Source organism: Crinia signifera, chromosome 9 (genome assembly GCF_055691185.1).
Source record: "Crinia signifera chromosome 9, ASM5569118v1, whole genome shotgun sequence".
Classification (NCBI taxonomy): Eukaryota; Metazoa; Chordata; class Amphibia; order Anura; family Myobatrachidae; genus Crinia; species Crinia signifera.
In genome coordinates this window covers 56,180,113-56,206,326 of record NC_139225.1, presented here as the reverse complement: position 1 = coordinate 56,206,326, position 26,214 = coordinate 56,180,113, and the positions used below count along the sequence as shown (strand labels likewise).

The window sequence follows — 26,214 nt, the reverse complement described above, 5'->3', positions numbered from 1 at the left end:
CTATGATTTGGGTTAGGTCAGCGTGTGTGAGCCGACTGGAGATTGCAATGAAGTCTCTTCTCCCCTTGTAGCAGTTGGGGGGTCAGGTTACTGCTTTTTGTTATTGAGGCCCGTATTGAGACAGTCTCTTCGGCTACCCGATAAAGAGGGACCCGCTTATTTTATAGGGGCTCCAGGGTTTTCTGGGTCTAGTAGTTCTATATGCAGTAGCTGTATCAACGCTGCTTTTGCTGGATAGCCCCTGTGTCAGGGGAAGGCACCTTCGGCTGGGTAGGAGGCTGGGGACCAGTCCTAGGCACCCGCGTGGTTGGCTCAGTCCGCAAGCCTCTTCGCGGAGCGCCGATCCCGGCCTGAGCCCCCAGGCGAGTCCCCGGCTTCAGCTGCTGTGTAGGCCTCCGCCCTTCCAGAGCTTTTCTGCACCCTCCCGGTCGGCGTCGGTGGGCTCCGGGGGTGTTGCTGCCCACTAGAATCTGTGCCCTGGCTGTCTCCGGTGTCAGTGGCGGCTGGGCAAGGGTAGTCTGTAGGGATGGGGGTTAGAGGAAGGAAATCAGGTTTTTAAGGGGTTTAGGTCGGGAGCTCCACTTGTATTTTTTTTTTTATTATTATTTTATTTATTTTTTTATTATTATTTTTTCATTTATTTATTATTATTTATTTGTCTGGCAGCCTGGGGTATGCTGGGCAAGTGCTCAGGTGGGGTTACAGCGAGGAAGGCACCCTGGCTGCGCCGCAGTGCAGGAGGGTGAAAAGGGATAAGAGGGAGACAGGCACAGAGGCTGCAGCCGTTCAGGCTGCCTTATCCAAGATGGCCGCCGCAGTAGTTTTCACTGCTGCCTCCTCCAAGATGGCCGCCGCACTCGTTTTTTCTGGCTGCCCGCTCCAAGATGGCCGCCGCCCGGAGACAGCAGAGGGGAGCCAGACGCAGCAGAAGCCCGCCCGCCCGTCTCAGAGCACCGGCAACAGGCGCCCGGCAGTACTTACGGGGAGGGCGCACGGCACACAGGCGATGGGAGGAGCAGAGTCCGGCCGTCCGACGATCGCCCAGCTGGGCAGGAGGTACAGGGGTTCCCGGCCTGGTGGGGGAGAGAAGGCCGCAACCTGCAAGGACGGGGGAACCCGTCCCCCGGCTCCGCAGCGCTGAACTCCCCGGTCACTGGTTAGGTATAGGGGATGGGTGATGGCGGTGCAGGGGTCCAAAGGTAGCTTAGGGGGTAAGGAGAACCCTTTTGGAGCCGATTTGTGCCGGAGCTCCTGTCCTGCACGTCCGTCCAGCTAGCTATCCAAGCCACGCCCCCCGGCAAATTGTTTTTATTCTCTTGCAATTTAAATTGGAAACTTTTTATTTTTATTGCCAATACAGACATTTGGGACAGGTCAAACAGACACAATAGCCATCACCTAAAAACTTACCACACTGTTTAGGCCCAATTCCAACTGCTTTTGGGAGCTAAACAGTGTTGAGCCTCTTTAGTAGTTTAATTTGAGACCACCTGCTAATATCATGTCCTGTAGGTCTTTTTACATTACCAACACATAATTTTTTTCAGTAAGCCAATATAGTTAGGAAACTTTTTTATTAGCTTACCTGGTTATAGAAGTAGAAGAGGGCAAAAAAGTGCCTGTATCTCACCTACAGCCATACCACATTGGATACGCCCAATCTCGTCTGATCTTGGAAGCTAAGCAGTGTTGGGCCTGGTTAGTACTTGGGTGGGAGACCACATGGGAACACCAGGTGCTGTAGGTTTTTCCCATTACTGGCAAATTGTTTTTATTCTCCAGCTTTTTAAATTGGAAACTTTTTTCTCTTTATTGACAGTACAGACATTTGGAAGAGGTCAAACAGACACAATAGCCATCACCTAAAAACTTACCACACTGTTTAGGCTCAATTCCAACTGCTTTTGGCAGCTAAACAGTGTTGAGCCTCTTAAGTAGTTTAATTTGAGACCACCTGCTAATATCATGTCCTGTAGGTCTTTTTACATTACCAACACATGATTTTTTTCAGTAAGGCAATACAGTTAGGAAACTTTTTTATTAGCTTTCCTGGTTATAGAAGTAGAAGAGGTCAAAAAAGTGCCGGTATCTCACCTACAGCCATACCACATTGGATACGCCCAATCTCGTCTGATCTTGGAAGCTAAGCAGTGTTGGGCCTGGTTAGTACTTGGGTGGGAGACCACATGGGAACACCAGGTGCTGTAGGTTTTTTCCCATTAATGGCAAATTGTTTTTATTCTCTTGCTATTTAAATTGGAAACTTTTTATTTTTATTGCCAATACAGACATTTGGGACAGGTCAAACAGACACAATAGCCATCACCTAAAAACTTACCACACTGTTTAGGCCCAATTCCAACTGCTTTTGGCAGCTAAACAGTGTTGAGCCTCTTTAGTAGTTTAATTTGAGACCACCTGCTAATATCATGTCCTGTAGGTCTTTTTACATTACCAACACATGATTTTTTTCAGTAAGGCAATACAGTTAGGAAACTTTTTTATTAGCTTACCTGGTTATAGAAGTAGAAGAGGGCAAAAAAGTGCCAGTATCTCACCTACAGCCATACCACATTGGATACGCCCAATCTCGTCTGATCTTGGAAGCTAAGCAGTGTTGGGCCTGGTTAGTACTTGGGTGGGAGACCACATGGGAACACCAGGTGCTGTAGGTTTTTTCCCATTAATGGCAAATTGTTTTTATTCTCTTGCTATTTAAATTGGAAACTTTTTATTTTTATTGCCAATACAGACATTTGGGACAGGTCAAACAGACACAATAGCCATCACCTAAAAACTTACCACACTGTTTAGGCCCAATTCCAACTGCTTTTGGGAGCTAAACAGTGTTGAGCCTCTTAAGTAGTTTAATTTGAGACCACCTGCTAATATCATGTCCTGTAGGTCTTTTTACATTACCAACACATGATTTTTTTCAGTAAGGCAATACAGTTAGGAAACTTTTTTATTAGCTTACCTGGTTATAGAAGTAGAAGAGGGCAAAAAAGTGCCAGTATCTCACCTACAGCCATACCACATTGGATACGCCCAATCTCGTCTGATCTTGGAAGCTAAGCTGTGTTGGGCCTGGTTAGTACTTGGGTGGGAGACCACATGGGAACACCAGGTGCTGTAGGTTTTTCCCATTAGTGGCAAATTGTTTTTATTCTCTAGCTTTTTAAATTGGAAACTTTTTTCTCTTTATTGACAGTACAGACATTTGGAAGAGGTCAAACAGACACAATAGCCATCACCTAAAAACTTACCACACTGTTTAGGCCCAATTCCAACTGCTTTTGGCAGCTAAACAGTGTTGAGCCTCTTAAGTAGTTTAATTTGAGACCACCTGCTAATATCATGTCCTGTAGGTCTTTTTACATTACCAACGCATGATTTTTTTCAGTAAGGCAATACAGTTAGGAAACTTTTTTATTAGCTTTCCTGGTTATAGAAGTAGAAGAGGGCAAAAAAGTGCCGGTATCTCACCTACAGCCATACCACATTGGATACGCCCAATCTCGTCTGATCTTGGAAGCTAAGCAGTGTTGGGCCTGGTTAGTACTTGGGTGGGAGACCACATGGGAACACCAGGTGCTGTAGGTTTTTTCCCATTAATGGCAAATTGTTTTTATTCTCTTGCTATTTAAATTGGAAACTTTTTATTATTATTGCCAATACAGACATTTGGGACAGGTCAAACAGACACAATAGCCATCACCTAAAAACTTACCACACTGTTTAGGCCCAATTCCAACTGCTTTTGGCAGCTAAACAGTGTTGAGCCTCTTTAGTAGTTTAATTTGAGACCACCTGCTAATATCATGTCCTGTAGGTCTTTTTACCTTACCAACACATGATTTTTTTCAGTAAGGCAATACAGTTAGGAAACTTTTTTATTAGCTTACCTGGTTATAGAAGTAGAAGAGGGCAAAAAAGTGCCAGTATCTCACCTACAGCCATACCACATTGGATACGCCCAATCTCGTCTGATCTTGGAAGCTAAGCAGTGTTGGGCCTGGTTAGTACTTGGGTGGGAGACCACATGGGAACACCAGGTGCTGTAGGTATTTCCCATTACTGGCAAATTGTTTTTATTCTCTAGCTTTTTAAATTGGAAACTTTTTTCTCTTTATTGACAGTACAGATATTTGGAAGAGGTCAAACAGACACAATAGCCATCACCTAAAAACTTACCACACTGTTTAGGCCCAATTCCAACTGCTTTTGGCAGCTAAACAGTGTTGATCCTCTTTAGTAGTTTAATTTGAGACCACCTGCTAATATCATGTCCTGTAGGTCTTTTTACATTACCAACACATGATTTTTTTCAGTAAGACAATACAGTTAGGAAACTTTTTTATTAGCTTACCTGGTTATAGAAGTAGAAGAGGGCAAAAAAGTGCCGGTATCTCAACTACAGCCATACCACATTGGATACGCCCAATCTCGTCTGATCTTGGAAGCTAAGCAGTGTTGGGCCTGGTTAGTACTTGGGTGGGAGACCACATGGGAACACCAGGTGCTGTAGGTTTTTTCCCATTAATGGCAAATTGTTTTTATTCTCTTGCTATTTAAATTGGAAACTTTTTATTATTATTGCCAATACAGACATTTGGGACAGGTCAAACAGACACAATAGCCATCACCTAAAAACTTACCACACTGTTTAGGCCCAATTCCAACTGCTTTTGGCAGCTAAACAGTGTTGAGCCTCTTTAGTAGTTTAATTTGAGACCACCTGCTAATATCATGTCCTGTAGGTCTTTTTACATTACCAACACATGATTTTTTTCAGTAAGGCAATACAGTTAGGAAACTTTTTTATTAGCTTACCTGGTTATAGAAGTAGAAGAGGGCAAAAAAGTGCCAGTATCTCACCTACAGCCATACCACATTGGATACGCCCAATCTCGTCTGATCTTGGAAGCTAAGCAGTGTTGGGCCTGGTTAGTACTTGGGTGGGAGACCACATGGGAACACCAGGTGCTGTAGGTATTTCCCATTACTGGCAAATTGTTTTTATTCTCTAGCTTTTTAAATTGGAAACTTTTTTCTCTTTATTGACAGTACAGATATTTGGAAGAGGTCAAACAGACACAATAGCCATCACCTAAAAACTTACCACACTGTTTAGGCCCAATTCCAACTGCTTTTGGCAGCTAAACAGTGTTGAGCCTCTTTAGTAGTTTAATTTGAGACCACCTGCTAATATCATGTCCTGTAGGTCTTTTTACATTACCAACACATGATTTTTTTCAGTAAGACAATACAGTTAGGAAACTTTTTTATTAGCTTACCTGGTTATAGAAGTAGAAGAGGGCAAAAAAGTGCCGGTATCTCAACTACAGCCATACCACATTGGATACGCCCAATTTCGTCTGATCTTGGAAGCTAAGCAGTGTTGGGCCTGGTTAGTACTTGGGTGGGAGACCACATGGGAACACCAGGTGCTGTAGGTTTTTTCCCATTAATGGCAAATTGTTTTTATTCTCTTGCAATTTAAATTGGAAACTTTTTATTTTTATTGCCAATACAGACATTTGGGACAGGTCAAACAGACACAATAGCCATCACCTAAAAACTTACCACACTGTTTAGGCCCAATTCCAACTGCTTTTGGGAGCTAAACAGTGTTGAGCCTCTTTAGTAGTTTAATTTGAGACCACCTGCTAATATCATGTCCTGTAGGTCTTTTTACATTACCAACACATAATTTTTTTCAGTAAGCCAATATAGTTAGGAAACTTTTTTATTAGCTTACCTGGTTATAGAAGTAGAAGATGGCAAAAAAGTGCCTGTATCTCACCTACAGCCATACCACATTGGATACGCCTAATCTCGTCTGATCTTGGAAGCTAAAAAGTGTTGGGCCTGGTTAGTACTTGGGTGGGAGACCACATGGGAACACCAGGTGCTGTAGGTTTTTCCCATTACTGGCAAATTGTTTTTATTCTCCAGCTTTTTAAATTGGAAACTTTTTTCTCTTTATTGACAGTACAGACATTTGGAAGAGGTCAAACAGACACAATAGCCATCACCTAAAAACTTACCACACTGTTTAGGCCCAATTCCAACTGCTTTTGGCAGCTAAACAGTGTTGAGCCTCTTAAGTAGTTTAATTTGAGACCACCTGCTCATATCATGTCCTGTAGGTCTTTTTACATTATCAACACATGATTTTTTTCAGTAAGGCAATACAGTTAGGAAACTTTTTTATTAGCTTTCCTGGTTATAGAAGTAGAAGAGGGCAAAAAAGTGCCGGTATCTCACCTACAGCCATACCACATTGGATACGCCCAATCTCGTCTGATCTTGGAAGCTAAGCAGTGTTGGGCCTGGTTAGTACTTGGGTGGGAGACCACATGGGAACACCAGGTGCTGTAGGTTTTTTCCCATTAATGGCAAATTGTTTTTATTCTCTTGCTATTTAAATTGGAAACTTTTTATTTTTATTGCCAATACAGACATTTGGGACAGGTCAAACAGACACAATAGCCATCACCTAAAAACTTACCACACTGTTTAGGCCCAATTCCAACTGCTTTTGGGAGCTAAACAGTGTTGAGCCTCTTAAGTAGTTTAATTTGAGACCACCTGCTAATATCATGTCCTGTAGGTCTTTTTACATTACCAACACATGATTTTTTTCAGTAAGGCAATACAGTTAGGAAACTTTTTTATTAGCTTACCTGGTTATAGAAGTAGAAGTGGGCAAAAAAGTGCCAGTATCTCACCTACAGCCATACCACATTGGATACGCCCAATCTCGTCTGATCTTGGAAGCTAAGCAGTGTTGGGCCTGGTTAGTACTTGGGTGGGAGACCACATGGGAACACCAGGTGCTGTAGGTATTTCCCATTACTGGCAAATTGTTTTTATTCTCTAGCTTTTTAAATTGGAAACTTTTTTCTCTTTATTGACAGTACAGATATTTGGAAGAGGTCAAACAGACACAATAGCCATCACCTAAAAACTTACCACACTGTTTAGGCCCAATTCCAACTGCTTTTGGCAGCTAAACAGTGTTGAGCCTCTTTAGTAGTTTAATTTGAGACCACCTGCTAATATCATGTCCTGTAGGTCTTTTTACATTACCAACACATGATTTTTTTCAGTAAGACAATACAGTTAGGAAACTTTTTTATTAGCTTACCTGGTTATAGAAGTAGAAGAGGGCAAAAAAGTGCTGGTATCTCAACTACAGCCATACCACATTGGATACGCCCAATCTCGTCTGATCTTGGAAGCTAAGCAGTGTTGGGCCTGGTTAGTACTTGGGTGGGAGACCACATGGGAACACCAGGTGCTGTAGGTTTTTTCCCATTAATGGCAAATTGTTTTTATTCTCTTGCAATTTAAATTGGAAACTTTTTATTTTTATTGCCAATACAGACATTTGGGACAGGTCAAACAGACACAATAGCCATCACCTAAAAACTTACCACACTGTTTAGGCCCAATTCCAACTGCTTTTGGGAGCTAAACAGTGTTGAGCCTCTTTAGTAGTTTAATTTGAGACCACCTGCTTATATCATGTCCTGTAGGTCTTTTTACATTACCAACACATAATTTTTTTCAGTAAGCCAATATAGTTAGGAAACTTTTTTATTAGCTTACCTGGTTATAGAAGTAGAAGATGGCAAAAAAGTGCCTGTATCTCACCTACAGCCATACCACATTGGATACGCCTAATCTGGTCTGATCTTGGAAGCTAAACAGTGTTGGGCCTGGTTAGTACTTGGGTGGGAGACCACATGGGAACACCAGGTGCTGTAGGTTTTTCCCATTACTGGCAAATTGTTTTTATTCTCCAGCTTTTTAAATTGGAAACTTTTTTCTCTTTATTGACAGTACAGACATTTGGAAGAGGTCAAACAGACACAATAGCCATCACCTAAAAACTTACCACACTGTTTAGGCCCAATTCCAACTGCTTTTGGCAGCTAAACAGTGTTGAGCCTCTTAAGTAGTTTAATTTGAGACCACCTGCTAATATCATGTCCTGTAGGTCTTTTTACATTACCAACACATGATTTTTTTCAGTAAGGCAATACAGTTAGGAAACTTTTTTATTAGCTTTCCTGGTTATAGAAGTAGAAGAGGGCAAAAAAGTGCCGGTATCTCGCCTACAGCCATACCACATTGGATACGCCCAATCTCGTCTGATCTTGGAAGCTAAGCAGTGTTGGGCCTGGTTAGTACTTGGGTGGGAGACCACATGGGAACACCAGGTGCTGTAGGTTTTTTCCCATTAATGGCAAATTGTTTTTATTCTCTTGCTATTTAAATTGGAAACTTTTTATTTTTATTGCCAATACAGACATTTGGGACAGGTCAAACAGACACAATAGCCATCACCTAAAAACTTACCACACTGTTTAGGCCCAATTCCAACTGCTTTTGGCAGCTAAACAGTGTTGAGCCTCTTTAGTAGTTTAATTTGAGACCACCTGCTAATATCATGTCCTGTAGGTCTTTTTACATTACCAACACATGATTTTTTTCAGTAAGGCAATACAGTTAGGAAACTTTTTTATTAGCTTACCTGGTTATAGAAGTAGAAGAGGGCAAAAAAGTGCCAGTATCTCACCTACAGCCATACCACATTGGATACGCCCAATCTCGTCTGATCTTGGAAGCTAAGCAGTGTTGGGCCTGGTTAGTACTTGGGTGGGAGACCACATGGGAACACCAGGTGCTGTAGGTATTTCCCATTACTGGCAAATTGTTTTTATTCTCTAGCTTTTTAAATTGGAAACTTTTTTCTCTTTATTGACAGTACAAATATTTGGAAGAGGTCAAACAGACACAATAGCCATCACCTAAAAACTTACCACACTGTTTAGGCCCAATTCCAACTGCTTTTGGCAGCTAAACAGTGTTGAGCCTCTTTAGTAGTTTAATTTGAGACCACCTGCTAATATCATGTCCTGTAGGTCTTTTGACATTACCAACACATGATTTTTTTCAGTAAGACAATACAGTTAGGAAACTTTTTTATTAGCTTACCTGGTTATAGAAGTAGAAGAGGGCTAAAAAGTGCCGGTATCTCAACTACAGCCATACCACATTGGATACGCCCAATCTCGTCTGATCTTGGAAGCTAAGCAGTGTTGGGCCTGGTTAGTACTTGGGTGGGAGACCACATGGGAACACCAGGTGCTGTAGGTTTTTTCCCATTAATGGCAAATTGTTTTTATTCTCTTGCTATTTAAATTGGAAACTTTTTATTTTTATTGCCAATACAGACATTTGGGACAGGTCAAACAGACACAATAGCCATCACCTAAAAACTTACCACACTGTTTAGGCCCAATTCCAACTGCTTTTGGGAGCTAAACAGTGTTGAGCCTCTTAAGTAGTTTAATTTGAGACCACCTGCTAATATCATGTCCTGTAGGTCTTTTTACATTACCAACACATGATTTTTTCAGTAAGGCAATACAGTTAGGAAACTTTTTTATTAGCTTACCTGGTTATAGAAGTAGAAGAGGGCAAAAAAGTGCCAGTATCTCACCTACAGCCATACCACATTGGATACGCCCAATCTCGTCTGATCTTGGAAGCTAAGCTGTGTTGGGCCTGGTTAGTACTTGGGTGGGAGACCACATGGGAACACCAGGTGCTGTAGGTTTTTCCCATTAGTGGCAAATTGTTTTTATTCTCTAGCTTTTTAAATTGGAAACTTTTTTCTCTTTATTGACAGTACAGACATTTGGAAGAGGTCAAACAGACACAATAGCCATCACCTAAAAACTTACCACAATGTTTAGGCCCAATTCCAACTGCTTTTGGCAGCTAAACAGTGTTGAGCCTCTTAAGTAGTTTAATTTGAGACCACCTGCTAATATCATGTCCTGTAGGTCTTTTTACATTACCAACGCATGATTTTTTTCAGTAAGGCAATACAGTTAGGAAACTTTTTTATTAGCTTTCCTGGTTATAGAAGTAGAAGAGGGCAAAAAAGTGCTGGTATCTCACCTACAGCCATACCACATTGGATACGCCCAATCTCGTCTGATCTTGGAAGCTAAGCAGTGTTGGGCCTGGTTAGTACTTGGGTGGGAGACCACATGGGAACACCAGGTGCTGTAGGTTTTTTCCCATTAATGGCAAATTGTTTTTATTCTCTTGTTATTTAAATTGGAAACTTTTTATTTTTATTGCCAATACAGACATTTGGGACAGGTCAAACAGACACAATAGCCATCACCTAAAAACTTACCACACTGTTTAGGCCCAATTCCAACTGCTTTTGGCAGCTAAACAGTGTTGAGCCTCTTTAGTAGTTTAATTTGAGACCACATGCTAATATCATGTCCTGTAGGTCTTTTTACATTACCAACACATGATTTTTTTCAGTAAGGCAATACAGTTAGGAAACTTTTTTATTAGCTTACATGGTTATAGAAGTAGAAGAGGGCAAAAAAGTGCCAGTATCTCACCTACAGCCATACCACATTGGATACGCCCAATCTCGTCTGATCTTGGAAGCTAAGCAGTGTTGGGCCTGGTTAGTACTTGGGTGGGAGACCACATGGGAACACCAGGTGCTGTAGGTTTTTTCCCATTAATGGCAAATTGTTTTTATTCTCTTGCTATTTAAATTGGAAACTTTTTTTTTTTATTGCCAATACAGACATTTGGGACAGGTCAAACAGATACAATAGCCATCACCTAAAAACTTACCACACTGTTTAGGCCCAATTCCAACTGCTTTTCGGAGCTAAACAGTGTTGAGCCTCTTTAGTAGTTTAATTTGAGACCACCTGCTAATATCATGTCCTGTAGGTCTTTTTACATTACCAACACATGATTTTTTTCAGTAAGCCAATATAGTTAGGAAACTTTTTTAATAGCTTACCTGGTTATAGAAGTAGAAGAGGGCAAAAAAGTGCCTGTATCTCCCTTACAGCCATACCACATTGGATACGCCCAATCTCGTCTGATCTTGGAAGCTAAGCAGTGTTGGGCCTGGTTAGTACTTGGGTGGGAGACCACATGGGAACACCAGGTGCTGTAGGTTTTTCCCATTACTGGCAAATTGTTTTTATTCTCTAGCTTTTTAAATTGGAAACTTTTTTCTCTTTATTGACAGTACAGACATTTGGAAGAGGTCAAACAGACACAATAGCCATCACCTAAAAACTTACCACACTGTTTAGGCCCAATTCCAACTGCTTTTGGCAGCTAAACAGTGTTGAGCCTCTTTAGTAGTTTAATTTGAGACCACCTGCTAATATCATGTCCTGTAGGTCTTTTTACATTACCAACACATGATTTTTTTCAGTAAGACAATACAGTTAGGAAACTTTTTTATTAGCTTACCTGGTTATAGAAGTAGAAGAGGGCAAAAAAGTGCCTGTATCTCAACTACAGCCATACCACATTGGATACGCCCAATCTCGTCTGATCTTGGAAGCTAAGCTGTATTGGGCCTTGTTAGTACTTGGGTGGGAGACCACATGGGAACACCAAGTGCTGTAGGTTTTTCCCATTAGTGGCAAATTGTTTTTATTCTCTAGCTTTTTAAATTGGAAACTTTTTTCTCTTTATTGACAGTACAGACATTTGGAAGAGGTCAAACAGACACAATAGCCATCACCTAAAAACTTACCACACTGTTTAGGCCCAATTCCAACTGCTTTTGGCAGCTAAACAGTGTTGAGCCTCTTTAGTAGTTTAATTTGAGACCACCTGCTAATATCATGTCCTGTAGGTCTTTTTACATTACCAACACATGATTTTTTTCAGTAAGGCAATACAGTTAGGAAACTTTTTTATTAGCTTACCTGGTTATAGAAGTAGAAGAGGGCAAAAAAGTGCCGGTATCTCACCTACAGCCATACCACGTTGGATACGCTCAATCTCGTCTGATCTTGGAAGCTAAGCAGTGTTGGGCCTGGTTAGTACTTGGGTGGGAGACCACATGGGAACACCAGGTGCTGTAGGTTTTTTCCCATTAATGGCAAATTGTTTTTATTCTCTTGCTATTTAAATTAGAAACTTTTTATTTTTATTGCCAATACAGACATTTGGGACAGGTCAAACAGACACAATAGCCATCACCTAAAAACGTACCACACTGTTTAGGCCCAATTCCAACTGCTTTTGGCAGCTAAACAGTGTTGAGCCTCTTTAGTAGTTTAATTTGAGACCACATGCTAATATCATGTCCTGTAGGTCATTTTACATTACCCACACATGATTTTTTTCTGTAAGGCAATACAGTTAGGAAACTTTTTTATTAGCTTACCTGGTTATAGAAGTAGAAGAGGGCAAAAAAGTGCCAGTATCTCACCTACAGCCATACCACATTGGATACGCCCAATCTCGTCTGATCTTGGAAGCTAAGCTGTGTTGGGCCTGGTTAGTACTTGGGTGGGAGACCACATGGGAACACCAGGTGCTGTAGGTTTTTCCCATTAGTGGCAAATTGTTTTTATTCTCTAGCTTTTTAAATTGGAAACTTTTTTCTCTTTATTGACAGTACAGACATTTGGAAGAGGTCAAACAGACACAATAGCCATCACCTAAAAACTTACCACACTGTTTAGGCCCAATTCCAACTGCTTTTGGCAGCTAAACAGTGTTGAGCCTCTTAAGTAGTTTAATTTGAGACCACCTGCTAATATCATGTCCTGTAGGTCTTTTTACATTACCAACGCATGATTTTTTTCAGTAAGGCAATACAGTTAGGAAACTTTTTTATTAGCTTTCCTGGTTATAGAAGTAGAAGAGGGCAAAAAAGTGCCGGTATCTCACCTACAGCCATACCACATTGGATTCGCCCAATCTCGTCTGATCTTGGAAGCTAAGCAGTGTTGGGCCTGGTTAGTACTTGGGTGGGAGACCACATGGGAACACCAGGTGCTGTAGGTTTTTTCCCATTAATGGCAAATTGTTTTTATTCTCTTGTTATTTAAATTGGAAACTTTTTATTTTTATTGCCAATACAGACATTTGGGACAGGTCAAACAGACACAATAGCCATCACCTAAAAACTTACCACACTGTTTAGGCCCAATTCCAACTGCTTTTGGCAGCTAAACAGTGTTGAGCCTCTTTAGTAGTTTAATTTGAGACCACATGCTAATATCATGTCCTGTAGGTCTTTTTACATTACCAACACATGATTTTTTTCAGTAAGGCAATACAGTTAGGAAACTTTTTTATTAGCTTACCTGGTTATAGAAGTAGAAGAGGGCAAAAAAGTGACAGTATCTCACCTACAGCCATACCACATTGGTTACGCCCAATCTCGTCTGATCTTGGAAGCTAAGCAGTGTTGGGCCTGGTTAGTACTTGGGTGGGAGACCACATGGGAACACCAGGTGCTGTAGGTTTTTTCCCATTAATGGCAAATTGTTTTTATTCTCTTGCTATTTAAATTGGAAACTTTTTATTTTTATTGCCAATACAGACATTTGGGACAGGTCAAACAGACACAATAGCCATCACCTAAAAACTTACCACACTGTTTAGGCCCAATTCCAACTGCTTTTCGGAGCTAAACAGTGTTGAGCCTCTTTAGTAGTTTAATTTGAGACCACCTGCTAATATCATGTCCTGTAGGTCTTTTTACATTACCAACACATGATTTTTTTCAGTAAGGCAATACAGTTAGGAAACTTTTTTATTAGCTTTCCTGGTTATAGAAGTAGAAGAGGGCAAAAAAGTGCCGGTATCTCACCTACAGTCATACCACATTGGATACGCCCAATCTCGTCTGATCTTGGAAGCTAAGCAGTGTTGGGCCTGGTTAGTACTTGGGTGGGAGACCACATGGGAACACCAGGTGCTGTAGGTTTTTCCCATTACTGGCAAATTGTTTTTATTCTCTAGCTTTTTAAATTGGAAACTTTTTTCTCTTTATTGACAGTACAGACATTTGGAAGAGGTCAAACAGACACAATAGCCATCACCTAAAAACTTACCACACTGTTTAGGCCCAATGCCAACTGCTTTTGGCAGCTAAACAGTGTTGAGCCTCTTAAGTAGTTTAATTTGAGACCACCTGCTAATATCATGTCCTGTAGGTCTTTTTACATTACCAACACATGATTTTTTTCAGTAAGGCAATACAGTTAGGAAACTTTTTTATTAGCTTTCCTGGTTATAGAAGTAGAAGAGGGCAAAAAAGTGCCGGTATCTCACCTACAGTCATACCACATTGGATACGCCCAATCTCGTCTGATCTTGGAAGCTAAGCAGTGTTGGGCCTGGTTAGTACTTGGGTGGGAGACCACATGGGAACACCAGGTGCTGTAGGTTTTTTCCCATTAATGGCAAATTGTTTTTATTCTCTTGCTATTTAAATTGGAAACTTTTTATTATTATTGCCAATACAGACATTTGGGACAGGTCAAACAGACACAATAGCCATCACCTAAAAACTTACCACACTGTTTAGGCCCAATTCCAACTGCTTTTGGCAGCTAAACAGTGTTGAGCCTCTTTAGTAGTTTAATTTGAGACCACCTGCTAATATCATGTCCTGTAGGTCTTTTTACATTACCAACACATGATTTTTTTCAGTAAGGCAATACAGTTAGGAAACTTTTTTATTAGCTTACCTGGTTATAGAAGTAGAAGAGGGCAAAAAAGTGCCAGTATCTCACCTACAGCCATACCACATTGGATACGCCCAATCTCGTCTGATCTTGGAAGCTAAACAGTGTTGGGCCTGGTTAGTACTTGGGTGGGAGACCACATGGGAACACCAGGTGCTGTAGGTATTTCCCATTACTGGCAAATTGTTTTTATTCTCTAGCTTTTTAAATTGGAAACTTTTTTCTCTTTATTGACAGTACAGATATTTGGAAGAGGTCAAACAGACACAATAGCCATCACATAAAAACTTACCACACTGTTTAGGCCCAATTCCAACTGCTTTTGGCAGCTAAACAGTGTTGAGCCTCTTTAGTAGTTTAATTTGAGACCACCTGCTAATATCATGTCCTGTAGGTCTTTTTACATTACCAACACATGATTTTTTTCAGTAAGACAATACAGTTAGGAAACTTTTTTATTAGCTTACCTGGTTATAGAAGTAGGAGAGGGCAAAAAAGTGCCGGTATCTCAACTACAGCCATACCACATTGGATACGCCCAATCTTGTCTGATCTTGGAAGCTAAGCAGTGTTGGGCCTGGTTAGTACTTGGGTGGGAGACCACATGGGAACACCAGGTGCTGTAGGTTTTTTCCCATTAATGGCAAATTGTTTTTATTCTCTTGCTATTTAAATTGGAAACTTTTTATTATTATTGCCAATACAGACATTTGGGACAGGTCAAACAGACACAATAGCCATCACCTAAAAACTTACCACACTGTTTAGGCCCAATTCCAACTGCTTTTGGCAGCTAAACAGTGTTGAGCCTCTTTAGTAGTTTAATTTGAGACCACCTGCTAATATCATGTCCTGTAGGTCTTTTTACATTACCAACACATGATTTTTTTCAGTAAGGCAATACAGTTAGGAAACTTTTTTATTAGCTTACCTGGTTATAGAAGTAGAAGAGGGCAAAAAAGTGCCAGTATCTTACCTACAGCCATACCACATTGGATACGCCCAATCTCGTCTGATCTTGGAAGCTAAGCAGTGTTGGGCCTGGTTAGTACTTGGGTGGGAGACCACATGGGAACACCAGGTGCTGTAGGTATTTCCCATTACTGGCAAATTGTTTTTATTCTCTAGCTTTTTAAATTGGAAACTTTTTTCTCTTTATTGACAGTACAGATATTTGGAAGAGGTCAAACAGACACAATAGCCATCACATAAAAACTTACCACACTGTTTAGGCCCAATTCCAACTGCTTTTGGCAGCTAAACAGTGTTGAGCCTCTTTAGTTGTTTAATTTGAGACCACCTGCTAATATCATGTCCTGTAGGTCTTTTTACATTACCAACACATGATTTTTTTCAGTAAGACAATACAGTTAGGAAACTTTTTTATTAGCTTACCTGGTTATAGAAGTAGAAGAGGGCAAAAAAGTGCCTGTATCTCAACTACAGACATACCACATTGGATACGCCCAATCTCGTCTGATCTTGGAAGCTAAGCAGTGTTGGGCCTAGTTAGTACTTGGGTGGGAGACCACATGGGAACACCAGGTGCTGTAGGTTTTTTCCCATTAATGGCAAATTGTTTTTATTCTCTTGCAATTTAAATTGGAAACTTTTTATTTTTATTGCCAATACAGACATTTGGGACAGGTCAAACAGACACAATAGCCATCACCTAAAAACTTACCACACTGTTTAGGCCCAATTCCAACTGCTTTTGGGAGCTAAACAGTGTTGAGCCTCTTTAGTAGTTTAATTTGAGACCACCTGCTAATATCATGTCCTGTAGGTCTTTTTACATTACCAACACATAATTTTTTTCAGTAAGCCAATATAGTTAGGAAAGTTTTTTATTAGCTTACCTGGTTATAGAAGTAGAAGATGGCAAAAAAGTGCCAGTATCTCACCTACAGCCATACCACATTGGATACGCCTAATCTCGTCTGATCTTGGAAGCTAAACAGTTTTGGGCCTGGTTAGTACTTGGGTGGGAGACCACATGGGAACACCAGGTGCTGTAGGTTTTTCCCATTACTGGCAAATTGTTTTTATTCTCCAGCTTTTTAAATTGGAAACTTTTTTCTCTTTATTGACAGTACAGACATTTGGAAGAGGTCAAACAGACACAATAGCCATCACCTAAAAACTTACCACACTGTTTAGGCCCAATTCCAACTGCTTTTGGCAGCTAAACAGTGTTGAGCCTCTTAAGTAGTTTAATTTGAGACCACCTGCTAATATCATGTCCTGTAGGTCTTTTTACATTACCAACACATGATTTTTTTCAGTAAGGCAATACAGTTAGGAAACTTTTTTATTAGCTTTCCTGGTTATAGAAGTAGAAGAGGGCAAAAAAGTGCCGGTATCTCACCTACAGCCATACCACATTGGATACGCCCAATCTCGTCTGATCTTGGAAGCTAAGCAGTGTTGGGCCTGGTTAGTACTTGGGTGGGAGACCACATGGGAACACCAGGTGCTGTAGGTTTTTTCCCATTAATGGCAAATTGTTTTTATTCTCTTGCTATTTAAATTGGAAACTTTTTATTATTATTGCCAATACAGACATTTGGGACAGGTCAAACAGACACAATAGCCATCACCTAAAAACTTACCACACTGTTTAGGCCCAATTCCAACTGCTTTTGGGAGCTAAACAGTGTTGAGCCTCTTTAGTAGTTTAATTTGAGACAACCTGCTAATATCATGTCCTGTAGGTCTTTTTACATTACCAACACATAATTTTTTTCAGTAAGCCAATATAGTTAGGAAACTTTTTTATTAGCTTACCTGGTTATAGAAGTAGAAGATGGCAAAAAAGTGCCTGTATCTCACCTACAGCCATACCACATTGGATACGCCTAATCTCGTCTGATCTTGGAAGCTAAACAGTGTTGGGCCTGGTTAGTACTTGGGTGGGAGACCACATGGGAACACCAGGTGCTGTAGGTTTTTCCCATTACTGGCAAATTGTTTTTATTCTCCAGCTTTTTAAATTGGAAACTTTTTTCTCTTTATTGACAGTACAGACATTTGGAAGAGGTCAAACAGACACAATAGCCATCACCTAAAAACTTACCACACTGTTTAGGCCCAATTCCAACTGCTTTTGGCAGCTTAACAGTGTTGAGCCTCTTAAGTAGTTTAATTTGAGACCACCTGCTAATATCATGTCCTGTAGGTTTTTTTACATTACCAATGCATGATTTTTTTCAGTAAGGCAATACAGTTAGGAAACTTTTGTATTAGCTTTCCTGGTTATAGAAGTAGAAGAGGGCAAAAAAGTGCCGGTATCTCACCTACAGCCATACCACATTGGATACGCCCAATCTCGTCTGATCTTGGAAGCTAAGCAGTGTTGGGCCTGGTTAGTACTTGGGTGGGAGACCACATGCGAACACCAGGTGCTGTAGGTTTTTTCCCATTAATGGCAAATTGTTTTTATTCTCTTGCTATTTAAATTGGAAACTTTTTATTTTTATTGCCAATACAGACATTTGGGACAGGTCAAACAGACACAATAGCCATCACCTAAAAACTTACCACACTGTTTAGGCCCAATTCCAACTGCTTTTCGGAGCTAAACAGTGTTGAGCCTCTTTAGTAGTTTAATTTGAGACCACCTGCTAATATCATGTCCTGTAGGTCTTTTTACATTACCAACACATGATTTTTTTCAGTAAGCCAATATAGTTAGGAAACTTTTTTATTAGCTTACCTGGTTATAGAAGTAGAAGAGGGCAAAAAAGTGCCTGTATCTCACTTACAGCCATACCACATTGGATACGCCCAATCTCGTCTGATCTTTGAAGCTAAACAGTGTTGGGCCTGGTTAGTACTTGGGTGGGAGACCACATGGGAACACCAGGTGCTGTAGGTTTTTCCCATTACTGGCAAATTGTTTTTATTCTCTAGCTTTTTAAATTGGAAACTTTTTTCTCTTTATTGACAGTACAGACATTTGGAAGAGGTCAAACAGACACAATAGCCATCACCTAAAAACTTACCACACTGTTTAGGCCCAATTCCAACTGCTTTTGGCAGCTAAACAGTGTTGAGCCTCTTTAGTAGTTTAATATGAGACCACCTGCTAATATCATGTCCTGTAGGTCTTTTTACATTACCAACACATGATTTTTTTCAGTAAGACAATGCAGTTAGGAAACTTTTTTATTAGCTTACCTGGTTATAGAAGTAGAAGAGGGCAAAAAAGTGCCAGTATCTCAACTACAGCCATACCACATTGGATACGCCCAATCTCGTCTGATCTTGGAAGCTAAGCAGTGTTGGGCCTGGTTAGTACTTGGGTGGGAGACCACATGGGAACACCAGGTGCTGTAGGTTTTTTCCCATTAATGGCAAATTGTTTTTATTCTCTTGCAATTTAAATTGGAAACTTTTTATTTTTATTGCCAATACAGACATTTGGGACAGGTCAAACAGACACAATAGCCATCACCTAAAAACTTACCACACTGTTTAGGCCCAATTCCAACTGCTTTTGGCAGCTAAACAGTGTTGAGCCTCTTTAGTAGTTTAATTTGAGACCACCTGCTAATATCATGTCCTGTAGGTCTTTTTACATTACCAACACATGATTTTTTTCAGTAAGGCAATACAGTTAGGAAACTTTTTTATTAGCTTACCTGGTTATAGAAGTAGAAGAGGGCAAAAAAGTGCCGGTATCTCACCTACAGCCATACCACGTTGGATACGCCCAATCTCGTCTGATCTTGGAAGCTAAGCAGTGTTGGGCCTGGTTAGTACTTGGGTGGGAGACCACATGGGAACACCAGGTGCTGTAGGTTTTTTCCCATTAATGGCAAATTGTTTTTATTCTCTTGCTATTTAAATTAGAAACTTTTTATTTTTATTGCCAATACAGACATTTGGGACAGGTCAAACAGACACAATAGCCATCACCTAAAAATGTACCACACTGTTTAGGCCCAATTCCAACTGCTTTTGGCAGCTAAACAGTGTTGAGCCTCTTTAGTAGTTTAATTTGAGACCACATGCTAATATCATGTCCTGTAGGTCATTTTACATTACCAACACATGATTTTTTTCTGTAAGGCAATACAGTTAGGAAACTTTTTTATTAGCTTACCTGGTTATAGAAGTAGAAGAGGGCAAAAAAGTGCCAGTATCTCACCTACAGCCATACCACATTGGATACGCCCAATCTCGTCTGATCTTGGAAGCTAAGCTGTGTTGGGCCTGGTTAGTACTTGGGTGGGAGACCACATGGGAACACCAGGTGCTGTAGGTTTTTCCCATTAGTGGCAAATTGTTTTTATTCTCTAGCTTTTTAAATTGGAAACTTTTTTCTCTTTATTGACAGTACAGACATTTGGAAGAGGTCAAACAGACACAATAGCCATCACCTAAAAACTTACCACACTGTTTAGGCCCAATTCCAACTGCTTTTGGCAGCTAAACAGTGTTGAGCCTCTTTAGTAGTTTAATTTGAGACCACCTGCTAATATCATGTCCTGTAGGTCTTTTTACATTACCAACACATGATTTTTTTCAGTAAGGCAATACAGTTAGGAAACTTTTTTATTAGCTTACCTGGTTATAGAAGTAGAAGAGGGCAAAAAAGTGCCGGTATCTCACCTACAGCCATACCACGTTGGATACGCCCAATCTCGTCTGATCTTGGAAGCTAAGCAGTGTTGGGCCTGGTTAGTACTTGGGTGGGAGACCACATGGGAACACCAGGTGCTGTAGGTTTTTTCCCATTAATGGCAAATTGTTTTTATTCTCTTGCTATTTAAATTAGAAACTTTTTATTTTTATTGCCAATACAGACATTTGGGACAGGTCAAACAGACACAATAGCCATCACCTAAAAACGTACCACACTGTTTAGGCCCAATTCCAACTGCTTTTGGCAGCTAAACAGTGTTGAGCCTCTTTAGTAGTTTAATTTGAGACCACATGCTAATATCATGTCCTGTAGGTCATTTTACATTACCAACACATGATTTTTTTCTGTAAGGCAATACAGTTAGGAAACTTTTTTATTAGCTTACCTGGTTATAGAAGTAGAAGAGGACAAAAAAGTGCCACTATCTCACCTACAGCCATACCACATTGGATACGCCCAATCTCGTCTGATCTTGGAAGCTAAGCTGTGTTGGGCCTGGTTAGTACTTGGGTGGGAGACCACATGGGAACACCAGGTGCTGTAGGTTTTTCCCATTAGTGGCAAATTGTTTTTATTCTCTAGCTTTTTAAATTGGAAACTTTTTTCTCTTTATTGACAGTACAGACATTTGGAAGAGGTCAAACAGACACAATAGCCATCAGTTAAAAACTTACCACACTGTTTAGGCCCAATTCCAACTGCTATTGGCAGCTAAACAGTGTTGAGCCTCTTAAGTAGTTTAATTTGAGACCACCTGCTAATATCATGTCCTGTAGGTCTTTTTACATTACCAACGCATGATTTTTTTCAGTAAGGCAATACAGTTAGGAAACTTTTTTATTAGCTTTCCTGGTTATAGAAGTAGAAGATGGCAAAAAAGTGCCGGTATCTCACCTACAGCCATACCACATTGGATACGCCCAATCTCGTCTGATCTTGGAAGCTAAGCAGTGTTGGGCCTGGTTAGTACTTGGGTGGGAGACCACATGGGAACACCAGGTGCTGTAGGTTTTTTCCCATTAATGGCAAATTGTTTTTATTCTCTTGTTATTTAAATTGGAAACTTTTTATTTTTATTGCCAATACAGACATTTGGGACAGGTCAAACAGACACAATAGCCATCACCTAAAAACTTACCACACTGTTTAGGCCCAATTACAACTGCTTTTGGCAGCTAAACAGTGTTGAGCCTCTTTAGTAGTTTAATTTGAGACCACATGCTAATATCATGTCCTGTAGGTCTTTTTACATTACCAACACATGATTTTTTTCAGTAAGGCAATACAGTTAGGAAACTTTTTTATTAGCTTACCTGGTTATAGAAGTAGAAGAGGGCAAAAAAGTGCCAGTATCTCACCTACAGCCATACCACATTGGTTACGCCCAATCTCGTCTGATCTTGGAAGCTAAGCAGTGTTGGGCCTGGTTAGTACTTGGGTGGGAGACCACATGGGAACACCAGGTGCTGTAGGTTTTTCCCATTAATGGCAAATTGTTTTTATTCTCTTGCTATTTAAATTGGAAACTTTTTATTTTTATTGCCAATACAGACATTTGGGACAGGTCAAACAGACACAATAGCCATCACCTAAAAACTTACCACACTGTTTAGGCCCAATTCCAACTGCTTTTCGGAGCTAAACAGTGTTGGGCCTCTTTAGTAGTTTAATTTGAGACCACCTGCTAATATCATGTCCTGTAGGTCTTTTTACATTACCAACACATGATTTTTTTCAGTAAGCCAATATAGTTAGGAAACTTTTTTAATAGCTTACCTGGTTATAGAAGTAGAAGAGGGCAAAAAAGTGCCTGTATCTCCCTTACAGCCATAACACATTGGATACGCCCAATCTCGTCTGATCTTGGAAGCTAAGCAGTGTTGGGCCTGGTTAGTACTTCGGTGGGAGACCACATGGGAACACCAGGTGCTGTAGGTTTTTCCCATTACTGGCAAATTGTTTTTATTCTCTAGCTTTTTAAATTGGAAACTTTTTTCTCTTTATTGACAGTACAGACATTTGGAAGAGGTCAAACAGACACAATAGCCATCACCTAAAAACTTACCACACTGTTTAGGCCCAATTCCAACTGCTTTTGGCAGCTAAACAGTGTTGAGCCTCTTTAGTAGTTTAATTTGAGACCACCTGCTAATATCATGTCCTGTAGGTCTTTTTACATTACCAACACATGATTTTTTTTCAGTAAGACAATACATTTAGGAAACTTTTTTATTAGCTTACCTGGTTATAGAAGTAGAAGAGGGCAAAAAAGTGCCTGTATCTCAACTACAGCCATACCACATTGGATACGCCCAATCTCGTCTGATCTTGGAAGCTAAGCAGTGTTGGGCCTGGTTAGTACTTGGGTGGGAGACCACATGGGAACACCAGGTGCTGTAGGTTTTTTCCCATTAATGGCAAATTGTTTTTATTCTCTTGCAATTTAAATTGGAAACTTTTTATTTTTATTGCCAATACAGACATTTGGGACAGGTCAAACAGACACAATAGCCATCACCTAAAAACTTACCACACTGTTTAGGCCCAATTCCAACTGCTTTTGGCAGCTAAACAGTGTTGAGCCTCTTTAGTAGTTTAATTTGAGACCACCTGCTAATATCATGTCCTGTAGGTCTTTTTACATTACCAACACATGATTTTTTTCAGTAAGGCAATACAGTTAGGAAACTTTTTTATTAGCTTACCTGGTTATAGAAGTAGAAGAGGGCAAAAAAGTGCCAGTATTTCACCTACAGCCATACCACATTAGATACGCCCAATCTCGTCTGATCTTGGAAGCTAAGCAGTGTTGGGCCTGGTTAGTACTTGGGTGGGAGACCACATGGGAACACCAGGTGCTGTAGGTATTTCCCATTACTGGCAAATTGTTTTTATTCTCTAGCTTTTTAAATTGGAAACTTTTTTCTCTTTATTGACAGTACAGATATTTGGAAGAGGTCAAACAGACACAATAGCCATCACATAAAAACTTACCACACTGTTTAGGCCCATTTCCAACTGCTTTTGGCAGCTAAACAGTGTTGAGCCTCTTTAGTAGTTTAATTTGAGACCACCTGCTAATATCATGTCCTGTAGGTCTTTTTACATTACCAACACATAATTTTTTTCAGTAAGCCAATATAGTTAGGAAACTTTTTTATTAGCTTACCTGGTTATAGAAGTAGAAGATGGCAAAAAAGTGCCTGTATCTCACCTACAGCCATACCACATTGGATACGCCTAATCTCGTCTGATCTTGGAAGCTAAACAGTGTTGGGCCTGGTTAGTACTTGGGTGGGAGACCACATGGGAACACCAGGTGCTGTAGGTTTTTCCCATTACTGGCAAATTGTTTTTATTCTCCAGCTTTTTAAATTGGAAACTTTTTTCTCTTTATTGACAGTACAGACATTTGGAAGAGGTCAAACAGACACAATAGCCATCACCTAAAAACTTACCACACTGTTTAGGCCCAATTCCAACTGCTTTTGGCAGCTAAACAGTGTTGAGCCTCTTAAGTAGTTTAATTTGAGACCACCTGCTAATATCATGTCCTGTAGGTCTTTTTACATTACCAACACATGATTTTTTTCAGTAAGGCAATACAGTTAGGAAACTTTTTTATTAGCTTTCCTGGTTATAGAAGTAGAAGAGGGCAAAAATGTGCCGGTATCTCACCTACAGCCATACCACATTGGATACGCCCAATCTCGTCTGATCTTGGAAGCTAAGCAGTGTTGGGCCTGGTTAGTACTTGGGTGGGAGACCACATGGGAACACCAGGTGCTGTAGGTTTTTTCCCATTAATGGCAAATTGTTTTTATTCTCTTGCTATTTAAATTGGAAACTTTTTATTTTTATTGCCAATACAGACATTTGGGACAGGTCAAACAGACACAATAGCCATCACCTAAAAACTTACCACACTGTTTAGGCCCAATTCCAACTGCTTTTGGCAGCTAAACAGTGTTGAGCCTCTTTAGTAGTTTAATTTGAGACCACCTGCTAATATCATGTCCTGTAGGTCTTTTTACATTACCAACACATGATTTTTTTCAGTAAGGCAATACAGTTAGGAAACTTTTTTATTAGCTTACCTGGTTATAGAAGTAGAAGAGGGCAAAAAAGTGCCAGTATCTCACCTACAGCCATACCACATTGGATACGCCCAATCTCGTCTGATCTTGGAAGCTAAGCAGTGTTGGGCCTGGTTAGTACTTGGGTGGGAGACCACATGGGAACACCAGGTGCTGTAGGTATTTCCCATTACTGGCAAATTGTTTTTATTCTCTAGCTTTTTAAATTGGAAACTTTTTTCTCTTTATTGACAGTACAAATATTTGGAAGAGGTCAAACAGACACAATAGCCATCACCTAAAAACTTACCACACTGTTTAGGCCCAATTCCAACTACTTTTGGCAGCTAAACAGTGTTGAGCCTCTTTAGTAGTTTAATTTGAGACCACCTGCTAATATCATGTCCTGTAGGTCTTTTTACATTAACAACACATGATTTTTTTCAGTAAGACAATACAGTTAGGAAACTTTTTTATTAGCTTACCTGGTTATAGAAGTAGAAGAGGGCTAAAAAGTGCCGGTATCTCAACTACAGCCATACCACATTGGATACGCCCAATCTCGTCTGATCTTGGAAGCTAAGCAGTGTTGGGCCTGGTTAGTACTTGGGTGGGAGACCACATGGGAACACCAGGTGCTGTAGGTTTTTTCCCATTAATGGCAAATTGTTTTTATTCTCTTGCTATTTAAATTGGAAACTTTTTATTTTTATTGCCAATACAGACATTTGGGACAGGTCAAACAGACACAATAGCCATCACCTAAAAACTTACCACACTGTTTAGGCCCAATTCCAACTGCTTTTGGGAGCTAAACAGTGTTGAGCCTCTTAAGTAGTTTAATTTGAGACCACCTGCTAATATCATGTCCTGTAGGTCTTTTTACATTACCAACACATGATTTTTTTCAGTAAGGCAATACAGTTAGGAAACTTTTTTATTAGCTTACCTGGTTATAGAAGTAGAAGAGGGCAAAAAAGTGCCAGTATCTCACCTACAGCCATACTACATTGGATACGCCCAATCTCGTCTGATCTTGGAAGCTAAGCTGTGTTGGGCCTGGTTAGTACTTGGGTGGGAGACCACATGGGAACACCAGGTGCTGTAGGTTTTTCCCATTAGTGGCAAATTGTTTTTATTCTCTAGCTTTTTAAATTGGAAACTTTTTTCTCTTTATTGACAGTACAGACATTTGGAAGAGGTCAAACAGACACAATAGCCATCACCTAAAAACTTACCACACTGTTTAGGCCCAATTCCAACTGCTTTTGGCAGCTAAACAGTGTTGAGCCTCTTAAGTAGTTTAATTTGAGACCACCTGCTAATATCATGTCCTGTAGGTCTTTTTACATTACCAACGCATGATTTTTTTCAGTAAGGCAATACAGTTAGGAAACTTTTTTATTAGCTTTCCTGGTTATAGAAGTAGAAGAGGGCAAAAAAGTGCCAGTATCTCACCTACAGCCATACCACATTGGATACGCCCAATCTCGTCTGATCTTGGAAGCTAAGCAGTGTTGGGCCTGGTTAGTACTTGGGTGGGAGACCACATGGGAACACCAGGTGCTGTAGGTTTTTTCCCATTAATGGCAAATTGTTTTTATTCTCTTGTTATTTAAATTGGAAACTTTTTATTTTTATTGCCAATACAGACATTTGGGACAGGTCAAACAGACACAATAGCCATCACCTAAAAACTTACCACACTGTTTAGGCCCAATTCCAACTGCTTTTGGCAGCTAAACAGTGTTGAGCCTCTTTAGTAGTTTAATTTGAGACCACCTGCTAATATCATGTCCTGTAGGTCTTTTTACATTACCAACACATGATTTTTTTCAGTAAGGCAATACAGTTAGGAAACTTTTTTATTAGCTTACCTGGTTATAGAAGTAGAAGAGGGCAAAAAAGTGCCAGT

At 40.3% G+C, this 26,214-nt stretch overlaps 52 non-coding genes and 1 pseudogene across 52 annotated transcripts; all 53 read left to right on the top strand.

The window, feature by feature from the left end:
- The first annotated feature begins 1,628 nt into the window (after positions 1–1,628).
- On the top strand, positions 1,629–1,747 carry LOC146040051 (5S ribosomal RNA). Its single transcript, XR_014463222.1, has one exon. It is a non-coding gene; the product is annotated as a 5S ribosomal RNA (ribosomal RNA).
- A 345-nt stretch (positions 1,748–2,092) lies between these two features.
- Positions 2,093–2,211, top strand: LOC146040050 (5S ribosomal RNA). Its single transcript, XR_014463221.1, has one exon. It is a non-coding gene; the product is annotated as a 5S ribosomal RNA (ribosomal RNA).
- A 345-nt stretch (positions 2,212–2,556) lies between these two features.
- Positions 2,557–2,675, top strand: LOC146040049 (5S ribosomal RNA). The gene has a single exon (XR_014463220.1). It is a non-coding gene; the product is annotated as a 5S ribosomal RNA (ribosomal RNA).
- A 345-nt stretch (positions 2,676–3,020) lies between these two features.
- On the top strand, positions 3,021–3,139 carry LOC146038205 (5S ribosomal RNA). The gene has a single exon (XR_014461816.1). It is a non-coding gene; the product is annotated as a 5S ribosomal RNA (ribosomal RNA).
- Positions 3,140–3,484: 345 nt separating this feature from the next.
- Positions 3,485–3,603, top strand: LOC146040048 (5S ribosomal RNA). The gene has a single exon (XR_014463219.1). It is a non-coding gene; the product is annotated as a 5S ribosomal RNA (ribosomal RNA).
- Positions 3,604–3,948: 345 nt separating this feature from the next.
- On the top strand, positions 3,949–4,067 carry LOC146037609 (5S ribosomal RNA). The gene has a single exon (XR_014461271.1). It is a non-coding gene; the product is annotated as a 5S ribosomal RNA (ribosomal RNA).
- Positions 4,068–4,412: 345 nt separating this feature from the next.
- LOC146038130 (5S ribosomal RNA) lies at positions 4,413–4,531 on the top strand. The gene has a single exon (XR_014461747.1). It is a non-coding gene; the product is annotated as a 5S ribosomal RNA (ribosomal RNA).
- Positions 4,532–4,876: 345 nt separating this feature from the next.
- On the top strand, positions 4,877–4,995 carry LOC146037608 (5S ribosomal RNA). The gene has a single exon (XR_014461270.1). It is a non-coding gene; the product is annotated as a 5S ribosomal RNA (ribosomal RNA).
- A 345-nt stretch (positions 4,996–5,340) lies between these two features.
- On the top strand, positions 5,341–5,459 carry LOC146038829 (5S ribosomal RNA). Its single transcript, XR_014462387.1, has one exon. It is a non-coding gene; the product is annotated as a 5S ribosomal RNA (ribosomal RNA).
- A 345-nt stretch (positions 5,460–5,804) lies between these two features.
- Positions 5,805–5,923, top strand: LOC146039202 (5S ribosomal RNA). The gene has a single exon (XR_014462729.1). It is a non-coding gene; the product is annotated as a 5S ribosomal RNA (ribosomal RNA).
- A 345-nt stretch (positions 5,924–6,268) lies between these two features.
- Positions 6,269–6,387, top strand: LOC146040047 (5S ribosomal RNA). Its single transcript, XR_014463218.1, has one exon. It is a non-coding gene; the product is annotated as a 5S ribosomal RNA (ribosomal RNA).
- A 345-nt stretch (positions 6,388–6,732) lies between these two features.
- On the top strand, positions 6,733–6,851 carry LOC146037607 (5S ribosomal RNA). Its single transcript, XR_014461269.1, has one exon. It is a non-coding gene; the product is annotated as a 5S ribosomal RNA (ribosomal RNA).
- Positions 6,852–7,196: 345 nt separating this feature from the next.
- On the top strand, positions 7,197–7,315 carry LOC146038128 (5S ribosomal RNA). The gene has a single exon (XR_014461745.1). It is a non-coding gene; the product is annotated as a 5S ribosomal RNA (ribosomal RNA).
- Positions 7,316–7,660: 345 nt separating this feature from the next.
- LOC146039239 (5S ribosomal RNA) lies at positions 7,661–7,779 on the top strand. The gene has a single exon (XR_014462762.1). It is a non-coding gene; the product is annotated as a 5S ribosomal RNA (ribosomal RNA).
- A 345-nt stretch (positions 7,780–8,124) lies between these two features.
- LOC146037752 (5S ribosomal RNA) lies at positions 8,125–8,243 on the top strand. The gene has a single exon (XR_014461401.1). It is a non-coding gene; the product is annotated as a 5S ribosomal RNA (ribosomal RNA).
- Positions 8,244–8,588: 345 nt separating this feature from the next.
- On the top strand, positions 8,589–8,707 carry LOC146037606 (5S ribosomal RNA). Its single transcript, XR_014461268.1, has one exon. It is a non-coding gene; the product is annotated as a 5S ribosomal RNA (ribosomal RNA).
- A 345-nt stretch (positions 8,708–9,052) lies between these two features.
- LOC146038127 (5S ribosomal RNA) lies at positions 9,053–9,171 on the top strand. The gene has a single exon (XR_014461744.1). It is a non-coding gene; the product is annotated as a 5S ribosomal RNA (ribosomal RNA).
- Positions 9,172–9,515: 344 nt separating this feature from the next.
- Positions 9,516–9,634, top strand: LOC146038204 (5S ribosomal RNA). Its single transcript, XR_014461815.1, has one exon. It is a non-coding gene; the product is annotated as a 5S ribosomal RNA (ribosomal RNA).
- Positions 9,635–9,979: 345 nt separating this feature from the next.
- On the top strand, positions 9,980–10,098 carry LOC146040046 (5S ribosomal RNA). The gene has a single exon (XR_014463217.1). It is a non-coding gene; the product is annotated as a 5S ribosomal RNA (ribosomal RNA).
- Positions 10,099–10,443: 345 nt separating this feature from the next.
- On the top strand, positions 10,444–10,562 carry LOC146040037 (5S ribosomal RNA). The gene has a single exon (XR_014463209.1). It is a non-coding gene; the product is annotated as a 5S ribosomal RNA (ribosomal RNA).
- A 345-nt stretch (positions 10,563–10,907) lies between these two features.
- LOC146038608 (5S ribosomal RNA) lies at positions 10,908–11,026 on the top strand. The gene has a single exon (XR_014462186.1). It is a non-coding gene; the product is annotated as a 5S ribosomal RNA (ribosomal RNA).
- Positions 11,027–11,371: 345 nt separating this feature from the next.
- LOC146039783 (5S ribosomal RNA) lies at positions 11,372–11,490 on the top strand (annotated as a pseudogene).
- Positions 11,491–11,835: 345 nt separating this feature from the next.
- Positions 11,836–11,954, top strand: LOC146038315 (5S ribosomal RNA). Its single transcript, XR_014461917.1, has one exon. It is a non-coding gene; the product is annotated as a 5S ribosomal RNA (ribosomal RNA).
- A 345-nt stretch (positions 11,955–12,299) lies between these two features.
- Positions 12,300–12,418, top strand: LOC146038203 (5S ribosomal RNA). The gene has a single exon (XR_014461814.1). It is a non-coding gene; the product is annotated as a 5S ribosomal RNA (ribosomal RNA).
- A 345-nt stretch (positions 12,419–12,763) lies between these two features.
- On the top strand, positions 12,764–12,882 carry LOC146037860 (5S ribosomal RNA). The gene has a single exon (XR_014461500.1). It is a non-coding gene; the product is annotated as a 5S ribosomal RNA (ribosomal RNA).
- A 345-nt stretch (positions 12,883–13,227) lies between these two features.
- On the top strand, positions 13,228–13,346 carry LOC146037722 (5S ribosomal RNA). Its single transcript, XR_014461374.1, has one exon. It is a non-coding gene; the product is annotated as a 5S ribosomal RNA (ribosomal RNA).
- A 345-nt stretch (positions 13,347–13,691) lies between these two features.
- LOC146037683 (5S ribosomal RNA) lies at positions 13,692–13,810 on the top strand. The gene has a single exon (XR_014461337.1). It is a non-coding gene; the product is annotated as a 5S ribosomal RNA (ribosomal RNA).
- Positions 13,811–14,155: 345 nt separating this feature from the next.
- LOC146037682 (5S ribosomal RNA) lies at positions 14,156–14,274 on the top strand. The gene has a single exon (XR_014461336.1). It is a non-coding gene; the product is annotated as a 5S ribosomal RNA (ribosomal RNA).
- A 345-nt stretch (positions 14,275–14,619) lies between these two features.
- LOC146037917 (5S ribosomal RNA) lies at positions 14,620–14,738 on the top strand. Its single transcript, XR_014461552.1, has one exon. It is a non-coding gene; the product is annotated as a 5S ribosomal RNA (ribosomal RNA).
- Positions 14,739–15,083: 345 nt separating this feature from the next.
- Positions 15,084–15,202, top strand: LOC146039006 (5S ribosomal RNA). The gene has a single exon (XR_014462549.1). It is a non-coding gene; the product is annotated as a 5S ribosomal RNA (ribosomal RNA).
- Positions 15,203–15,547: 345 nt separating this feature from the next.
- Positions 15,548–15,666, top strand: LOC146037605 (5S ribosomal RNA). Its single transcript, XR_014461267.1, has one exon. It is a non-coding gene; the product is annotated as a 5S ribosomal RNA (ribosomal RNA).
- A 345-nt stretch (positions 15,667–16,011) lies between these two features.
- Positions 16,012–16,130, top strand: LOC146039504 (5S ribosomal RNA). Its single transcript, XR_014463003.1, has one exon. It is a non-coding gene; the product is annotated as a 5S ribosomal RNA (ribosomal RNA).
- A 345-nt stretch (positions 16,131–16,475) lies between these two features.
- Positions 16,476–16,594, top strand: LOC146039230 (5S ribosomal RNA). The gene has a single exon (XR_014462754.1). It is a non-coding gene; the product is annotated as a 5S ribosomal RNA (ribosomal RNA).
- Positions 16,595–16,939: 345 nt separating this feature from the next.
- On the top strand, positions 16,940–17,058 carry LOC146040025 (5S ribosomal RNA). The gene has a single exon (XR_014463197.1). It is a non-coding gene; the product is annotated as a 5S ribosomal RNA (ribosomal RNA).
- A 345-nt stretch (positions 17,059–17,403) lies between these two features.
- On the top strand, positions 17,404–17,522 carry LOC146038460 (5S ribosomal RNA). Its single transcript, XR_014462050.1, has one exon. It is a non-coding gene; the product is annotated as a 5S ribosomal RNA (ribosomal RNA).
- A 345-nt stretch (positions 17,523–17,867) lies between these two features.
- LOC146037922 (5S ribosomal RNA) lies at positions 17,868–17,986 on the top strand. The gene has a single exon (XR_014461557.1). It is a non-coding gene; the product is annotated as a 5S ribosomal RNA (ribosomal RNA).
- Positions 17,987–18,331: 345 nt separating this feature from the next.
- Positions 18,332–18,450, top strand: LOC146039160 (5S ribosomal RNA). Its single transcript, XR_014462689.1, has one exon. It is a non-coding gene; the product is annotated as a 5S ribosomal RNA (ribosomal RNA).
- Positions 18,451–18,795: 345 nt separating this feature from the next.
- Positions 18,796–18,914, top strand: LOC146038126 (5S ribosomal RNA). The gene has a single exon (XR_014461743.1). It is a non-coding gene; the product is annotated as a 5S ribosomal RNA (ribosomal RNA).
- A 345-nt stretch (positions 18,915–19,259) lies between these two features.
- Positions 19,260–19,378, top strand: LOC146037763 (5S ribosomal RNA). Its single transcript, XR_014461411.1, has one exon. It is a non-coding gene; the product is annotated as a 5S ribosomal RNA (ribosomal RNA).
- Positions 19,379–19,723: 345 nt separating this feature from the next.
- Positions 19,724–19,842, top strand: LOC146038201 (5S ribosomal RNA). The gene has a single exon (XR_014461812.1). It is a non-coding gene; the product is annotated as a 5S ribosomal RNA (ribosomal RNA).
- Positions 19,843–20,187: 345 nt separating this feature from the next.
- Positions 20,188–20,306, top strand: LOC146037761 (5S ribosomal RNA). The gene has a single exon (XR_014461409.1). It is a non-coding gene; the product is annotated as a 5S ribosomal RNA (ribosomal RNA).
- Positions 20,307–20,651: 345 nt separating this feature from the next.
- Positions 20,652–20,770, top strand: LOC146038200 (5S ribosomal RNA). Its single transcript, XR_014461811.1, has one exon. It is a non-coding gene; the product is annotated as a 5S ribosomal RNA (ribosomal RNA).
- A 345-nt stretch (positions 20,771–21,115) lies between these two features.
- LOC146040013 (5S ribosomal RNA) lies at positions 21,116–21,234 on the top strand. The gene has a single exon (XR_014463186.1). It is a non-coding gene; the product is annotated as a 5S ribosomal RNA (ribosomal RNA).
- Positions 21,235–21,579: 345 nt separating this feature from the next.
- LOC146037721 (5S ribosomal RNA) lies at positions 21,580–21,698 on the top strand. The gene has a single exon (XR_014461373.1). It is a non-coding gene; the product is annotated as a 5S ribosomal RNA (ribosomal RNA).
- Positions 21,699–22,042: 344 nt separating this feature from the next.
- Positions 22,043–22,161, top strand: LOC146039510 (5S ribosomal RNA). Its single transcript, XR_014463009.1, has one exon. It is a non-coding gene; the product is annotated as a 5S ribosomal RNA (ribosomal RNA).
- Positions 22,162–22,507: 346 nt separating this feature from the next.
- On the top strand, positions 22,508–22,626 carry LOC146038125 (5S ribosomal RNA). Its single transcript, XR_014461742.1, has one exon. It is a non-coding gene; the product is annotated as a 5S ribosomal RNA (ribosomal RNA).
- Positions 22,627–22,971: 345 nt separating this feature from the next.
- LOC146038516 (5S ribosomal RNA) lies at positions 22,972–23,090 on the top strand. Its single transcript, XR_014462102.1, has one exon. It is a non-coding gene; the product is annotated as a 5S ribosomal RNA (ribosomal RNA).
- A 345-nt stretch (positions 23,091–23,435) lies between these two features.
- On the top strand, positions 23,436–23,554 carry LOC146038459 (5S ribosomal RNA). Its single transcript, XR_014462049.1, has one exon. It is a non-coding gene; the product is annotated as a 5S ribosomal RNA (ribosomal RNA).
- Positions 23,555–23,899: 345 nt separating this feature from the next.
- On the top strand, positions 23,900–24,018 carry LOC146040000 (5S ribosomal RNA). Its single transcript, XR_014463181.1, has one exon. It is a non-coding gene; the product is annotated as a 5S ribosomal RNA (ribosomal RNA).
- A 345-nt stretch (positions 24,019–24,363) lies between these two features.
- On the top strand, positions 24,364–24,482 carry LOC146037604 (5S ribosomal RNA). Its single transcript, XR_014461266.1, has one exon. It is a non-coding gene; the product is annotated as a 5S ribosomal RNA (ribosomal RNA).
- A 345-nt stretch (positions 24,483–24,827) lies between these two features.
- On the top strand, positions 24,828–24,946 carry LOC146038124 (5S ribosomal RNA). The gene has a single exon (XR_014461741.1). It is a non-coding gene; the product is annotated as a 5S ribosomal RNA (ribosomal RNA).
- A 345-nt stretch (positions 24,947–25,291) lies between these two features.
- Positions 25,292–25,410, top strand: LOC146038775 (5S ribosomal RNA). The gene has a single exon (XR_014462338.1). It is a non-coding gene; the product is annotated as a 5S ribosomal RNA (ribosomal RNA).
- Positions 25,411–25,755: 345 nt separating this feature from the next.
- On the top strand, positions 25,756–25,874 carry LOC146039988 (5S ribosomal RNA). The gene has a single exon (XR_014463179.1). It is a non-coding gene; the product is annotated as a 5S ribosomal RNA (ribosomal RNA).
- Positions 25,875–26,214: the final 340 nt, after the last annotated feature.